The 7,186-nt window shown below is 35.5% G+C and overlaps 1 pseudogene; it reads right to left on the reverse strand.

Moving 5' to 3' along the window:
- Positions 1-304: 304 nt before the first annotated feature.
- LOC122747488 lies at positions 305-670 on the reverse strand (annotated as a pseudogene).
- Positions 671-7,186: the final 6,516 nt, after the last annotated feature.

Consider the following 7,186-nt stretch of genomic DNA (forward strand, 5'->3'; position numbering starts at 1 on the left):
TTACACATCCAGCCAAAGGTGGGGGCTGGGATTCTCCTTGCATTAGTAATACAGCTTCTTCTTTTTTGTGAGGCAATTGGGTTTAAGTGACTTGCTCAGGGTCACACAGCTAGTAAGTGTCAAGGGTCTGAGGTCAGATTTGAACTCAGGTCCTCCTGAATCCAAAGTCGATGCTCTATCCACTGCGCCACCTAGCTGCCCCAATACATCTTCTTTTGATGGAATTGAAGCATAGAAGTTTGAGAAGTTCCATCCCAGACATTTCAGCTCTTATGAAGCATTCTCATAATTTAAAGTCTTTGTACTAAAGAATTCTTTCATCGCCTCTTTCTAACTTCTTGTACTTTGCTTCTAATTTCTTTGAATATGCAGCCAACTTGTAGGCTGCCTGCTCAAGAGCTGCTACTTGCTACTCAATTAAAGTGATCTGATACAGATAAGGTTAAAGTGCTGCATATTTCTGGTTTCAATTCTTTAGGTTTCTACTTATTTTTACTAAAATGTCTTTCATTTCTAGATACTTCAAGCTAGTCAGTTTTCTTATATTTTCCAGAAGTTTATAATCTTCACTAGTGGCTGTTAGCTCACCCATCAGGCCCATGGCCATTTTGGAGAATATGTCCTGGTAAAACCCCATGATGTCTGCTTCAGTGGGCTCCATGTTATCCTAGGCCAGGGGGAAGAAAGGGGGTGGAGGGAAGGGTGGGGATAGGAAAGGACAGGAAAAGGGAAAGGGAAGGAAGGGGAAAAGAAAGGTGAGTAAGCAAGGGAAGGAGGGAAGAGGAGAGGAGGTGGAAAGGAGAGGGGGCAAAGGGAAGGGTGAAATATCTGAGAAGTTATAAAGGAAAGGGTTGAGGAGGTGGGACAGCAAGGTTTTGCCCCTCCTACTTCATTCCTACTTGCCCTGCCCCTTCAGATAAAGAGATATCTTTATTCTTCTTTAATTGAGTTACTGATTCATATCAGTTGAATCTGAGAGACATTTGCCCTGGAAGCAGTTACTCTGACTTGAGGAGGTATTGTGCTTCATTAATAGACAGAATGTGGTCCCCCTGATTAATCCTAAATTACAAGTCCCCCTGGCTACTAAAATTTGGCAACAGTAATAGGTTTTGTATACCTATTTTATATACCTATATACCCAGGGTCAGGTAAAAATTTCTCTAGCATAAGGGAGTCAGGAGTGGAAAAAGTTTAAGAAACCCTGTCATAAATGAAGACAAAGAGGTCCAGGGCCAGTGCTTTATCCACTGTGGTGCCACCTAGCTGCCCCCTATAAAATATATATATATATATATATATATATATATATATATATATGTATGTATTATATATATATATTATATATATATATAATATTTTTTTTCTTTTGGATTTGAAAGGCTTTTAGAGTCTAATGACTTCCTACATTTCCATTATTCTAACACTTTATTCTCTTCCATGTACGTTATAGTTATAATGGTCGATAGCTTGTACAAAAGCAGAGATGGGGAATACACTCTTTAATGAGGAACAAAGATAATTTCAGTTTGGCTAGATGTTAGGATGAAAGGGAGTGAACTGTTGTTGGAGAAGGGAAAGACTAGAGGAAGAGGAACCAATGATGAGACTATTGAAATATTATGAAGACCTGAACCAGGTTGGGAATTTTTTGAAAGGAGAGAAGAAAACAGATGCAAGAGATACTGTGAAAAAGAAAAAAAAAAAGACATACTGTGGGAATACAAATGAACAGATTTGTCAACTGATTGGCTACGAGGGGATGAGAAAGAGGTAGTAACGTGACTCCAAGTTAATGGAGAAGATTGATATTGATGTGTTTTTGTATTTGGGGGAAAAGCACTTTCCTCTCTTCTTTGCAGAGATGGAGGAATATGCATATGTATATCGCATATTCAGTCTGACTTGGATGAGGTACTAGGTTTTTTTTTTCCTTCTTAATAGCAAATCTCTCTCTCTTTCTCTCTCTCTCTCACTGTCTCTCTTTCTCCATTTGGCATCACAATGGATGATTCTCTGGTCAGGAAAGGGGTAAGAATATTTGTGTAATTTTTACTTAAATGTATGAGATAGATTAATATAGAACTGAATTTATAGTAGTTTTAAACTTAGAAATGTAATAATGAATTATTTTATACTTATGCCCCCCATTATAGAGTTAAACTCCCTAACATTGCGTAGGGAGTTGAGCTTCCAGCCCTACACTAGTACATTACATAAAGCAAATGGTTAATAAATGCTTCTTAACTGACTGACTGTCTATTTGGCTTAGGTCCTCCCTGACTCTATTTAGGTATTTCTTTCATTTTACCAAAACTTTTATATTATAAAATATATCCTGTGATGGTCCTCATAATTATTTTATATTAAAAGGAGGACTTGATACTTGAAAAATTGCTATGATTTCTAAAATATCTCATATATTCTTATTTTCCATGACATAGATGCTTGATTGTATCAACCCCCGGAAAACTGGGAGTTTACTAGTATGATCCTCCTAGTATGGTACATAGACCCTATAAATAGATCAGCCTAAAGATCTACACAATAAAACTAAGTAGAATTAGTTGAATATAGTTTTATGAGCAGCCCTTTAAATTAGTAGATACACACATCTAACTGAAGGTTACCAATTAATTAAATAAAGAGTTGAATAGGAAAAAAAAAACAAACTAGGATTACATTTAGGAAACTGCATAATACTTTCAGATATTTCAAGCTACTTTTTCCCATGGAATAGCAAAAAAGAGCCCTGAATTTGGAGTAAGAGGATCTATATCCAAATCCCCTCTCAGACACATTAGTTTTTTGTCCAAATTTCTTCACCTTCTGGGACTCCTCAAAGATGTCTTTGGCTCCATTTTTTTTTGGCATGTATGTGTGTGTGTGTGTGTGTGTGTGTGTGTGTGTGTGTGTGTGTGTGTGTGCATGTGCTATTCATTAGTTATGCTACAGCCTTTGTACACACATCACACCCCTTTTCCATTGCCTTCTGAGTGATACTCATCTTTAGTTCTTCAGAAGCAAGAATGTTACATATCTTTCTGTCATATGGTTTTATTATCTTTAAAATAAAGGAGGTAGGGTCAATGACCTACAAAGTCTCTTTCAGCAGTAAATCTGTGATCCCAAGATTAATTCCTGAGAAAAAAATTAAAATAATATTAATACTTCATGGAGTGGGGTTGGGGATAGGGTCAAAAGAAGAAGATGCTCCAACAGATTGTTCAAGTATGCCCATCCCTAAAAATTCACGGAACCATCTAAGAGTGGACATAAGCAGCCTCATTGTTGTGTCTATGCAGTGGATATTTAGAGACCAGCTGAGAGCAGTGCTATCAGGAACATAAACAGAAGCATTTGTGGTAAAACTGTTGGAATGATGATAGTTGGAATATAAAACAGGACTAACTCTTGTGAGTAGAGTATGTTGAGTGCATGTTCAATCTGATGTCTTGGTCATTGGGAATTGACTTCAGTGTGAGAATGATTTAAGTAAACATTCACAGGAGAGTAAAAGAGTAAATGTATTGGCAAACTTGGAGTTGGATAACTGGGTTGTAGATTGGAATATATATGAAAGATATTGAAAAAGGTTAGTTAGATGGTACCTACTTTGCTGGGCTTTTATGAAGAAAATTTTCTGTCAAGTTTAAGGTACTCTATACAGGTTATGATGAACAGATACTATCAGAAAAACCTGGAAAGACCTACATGAACTGAAGCAGAGTGAAATGTACTATATACAAGATAACAACAATAGTGGGGGATGATCTGATGGGAAGAATGTGGTTATTTTCAGCAAGGCAATGATCCAATATAACCCTGAAGGACTTATGAAGATTGTGGCCCATCTGCAGAGAAAGAACTGATAGTATCTGAAAACAGATGGAAACATATTTTTAATTTTTTTCTTTTCCTCTTTGACAATTCCTTAATCTGAAGTTTTGGGGGTTTTTGATTGTTTTCTCTGACAACTAGCTAATAGGGGAATTTTTCCATGACTACTCATGTATAACTTATTTTATATTGCTTGAGTTCTTGTGGGTGGGGGGTGGGAATGGAGGGAGGAAGAGAAGTTGGAACACAAAGTTTTTAAAAATTGATGTTAAAATTTGTCTTTACATATATTTTGGAAAATAAAATACTATTAAAAAAAGGATAGTTTGGTGACATGAGTCTAAGTTTCTCTCTAAATATAATAGAAAACTAATGATGAAAAACTATATAAAATCAGATTCTATTTTACATAACATATCTGTTTAATGAATTTCTTACATCACATTCCTGGTCTTTCCAGGATAGATGGTATAAGGGAACATAGGGAGAATCAATTCAATAGGAATAGGTGACCAAAGAATGATTATAGTATAACTCTCCTTTCTTAAACCAAAGTACTCTAGTGATAAAGTTCTTTTAACAGATTAAATCTGCTTTCTAAGATTCAGAACAGTCTTGTAGGAAGAAATTTATTAAATCTTTGACCATGAGAAAAAATTATCTCCCCCTTAGTAAAGTGTGGACCATTTTTTCTGCAGGAACAATGGCAAAATGAGAGAAAAAAATGAAAAATATGCTATAAATCACATATTTTAGAGACTAATCAAATTTAAATTAGCTATTCATAGTAGAATATGTGAGTTATTGCCCAAAAAACAATAGGTGTACACAGTCATAAGGAACCAAATCATATCAGTTTTGATATTCTCATTAAACATAAAAGCAGGAGGTATGCAAAAATTATAATTTTAATGAAAGTATGGATCATAGCTTTTCCTTGGTGATGCAAAAATGTCAGTAGTAGTAGTAGTGGTAGTGGTAGTAGTAGTAGTACTAGTTTTGGTACAATGTTTTGGTAAAATGCTTTAACTTTTGAATATATAGACTTAACAATCCTATGAATCCTTTGTTTAAAAAAATAAACATTTCTATTCTATTTATAGTTTTGAATTATGTGTATCCTTGAAAGATCAGTTCAAGTATCATCTCTTCCAATAGAACTGTCTGATACTATCATGGTCTTTTGCATGAGATTTTGTATGATTGCCAAAATATAAAGCTCACCAATACTCTAATTTTTTTTTAAATTATCTTTATCTAAAGCATCTTTTGGGCTCACTTTCTCAACTTAACTTCATACTGGCTACATGTCCATTCAGAGGTCGGGGATAAACCTGAGGAATTGGTGTCAGGGGGGTGGTCCTAATTCAATTATTAATCCATATCCAATATGCCACTGCCTAAAATAAATCATTAATAATCAACATTGCCATAAATAATTTAACCACTTAATATCAATTTGCTTATATAAATGGATATTTACTGAGAATATATAGCAAAAAATTAAGTATAATTGCTCCCAAAGAACCCATTCTTCTCATGTCTCTCAGTCAGAAACTTAAGTTTTTTGCTTCAAAAATATTCTCTTCTAGATGCCTAGTGAACATCACTGTAGGATAATAAAGGTTTTATATGATGAGTTTGTATGTATGGTTCAGTAAAGAGCCCAAGAACTAGTAAGAAACAGATTCTCCAGGCCTGAGATTCTTAAAATTGTTACCAAGAAGTATGAGACAGGTGCTCATTGTTTATATAAATTATTACCAACTTAGACTACATAGTTGTAAAACAAGAGTTCAAGGGGGAAAATTTTTTTGGAAAATGCCTGCGCTGATTTCCTATGTTTGAAAGAAAATAGAAGGAAATAAGAACATATAACAGGGGTCATTGACCAGTTTACAAGGCATAATGAACTGGAAACTAGACATTTTCTGAATTTCCTAGGAACTTTTCCTATTTCTGTCTATGAACTTCCCGAATAGGACTCATTCAACAAAGGAAAAGATATTGAAACACACTGGTAGGAATAAAATGATTACTGTTTCAAAAGACAAGGTTAATAATGGGGGGGAGAGAGTAGGAGAGAGAGAGGGAGAGAGGGGTATGGTGGGGAAGTGGGGGAGGGGAAGACAGAGGGGGAAGGAAGAGGGAGAGGTTGGGAGAGGGAGAGGAAAAAAGAAAATTCCAGGTACCTTCTAAAAAAAACAACTCTTAAGAACTAAATCAACCACAGCTGAAACTGAGTTCATCTGGGTCTAGAACCCATCTGCTATGTGTTTGGAGCTATGGCACTAAAGTGTTTTAATTCTTCCCCCACCTCCAGCTTCAGGTGTTACTTTCTTCTCTTTTGGCTACTTATTTTGCAGGGACATTGAGGGACTCACCTAATGAGCTTGATATCTAAACTTTGGGTACTTTAGAAAGATAAAAGAGATATAGATGGGTGATTTGATCTTTTGCATGTCAATTTAAAATTTGATATCATAGGTACTGGAATGATACCTAGACCCCAACAGTTGCTTTTTCCACCAAGATGGAACAACAGGATTCTTTGCAGGGAGGTTAATCTGTTATGTGGCCAAATGCACAGTTTTTCCTAAAATAACCCAATAAATAAAATAATCTGAAATAAATTTATGAGAAAACATTATTGAGATTTAAAAAATCCTTCTGTGTAAAAAAATCCTTCTGTATAATTACTTATATATTAATATGATTATTTTTAAATTTTGGTGGTTACAATAAACCCAATTCAAAAAGTAGGGAAAAGATGTAGTTTGCCCGCTTCAAGATGTCCAGAATTTACCTCCATTAAGGGGACCTAAAACCTGAAAATATCAAGAGAGAAAAACAAGCAGGGTTACTGCAATAATTGAGCCATGAGTTGATGTGGACCTGTACCAGGGTTGTGGAAGTGTCAGAGGAGAGAAGGGGGGATATACCAGAGGTGCCGTGAGGGTAGTACCAACAAGAATTTGGCAATTGATTGGCAACAGACAAAACTGTTGATATGATGCATCATTTTCATTGTAAAGGCCTTCAACAAAGTGACATAGAAATAATTTTGTTCATTGAGCACAAAAGTTAGCAAATCCATGAAAAGCTACTCCTTACCAATTTGTGGTGATTGTGGATGACTTGACTGCTTAAAATTGTCATAGATGCCATTATTGCCTATAGGTTCATTTCTGGGACTCGTGGCTGAGCAGGTAGAGGACCCTTATATCATCAGACTCTAAGCAAAAGGAACAACATGCCAATCATGTAAAGACTACCTAGTTCAAATAATGGCTCAGAAACATATTTCAAGTAAGCGACTTATAATGCAACATGTTCAAATAATGGG

This window comes from Dromiciops gliroides, chromosome 3 (assembly GCF_019393635.1).
Source record: "Dromiciops gliroides isolate mDroGli1 chromosome 3, mDroGli1.pri, whole genome shotgun sequence".
In the NCBI taxonomy this organism is placed as follows: Eukaryota; Metazoa; Chordata; class Mammalia; order Microbiotheria; family Microbiotheriidae; genus Dromiciops; species Dromiciops gliroides.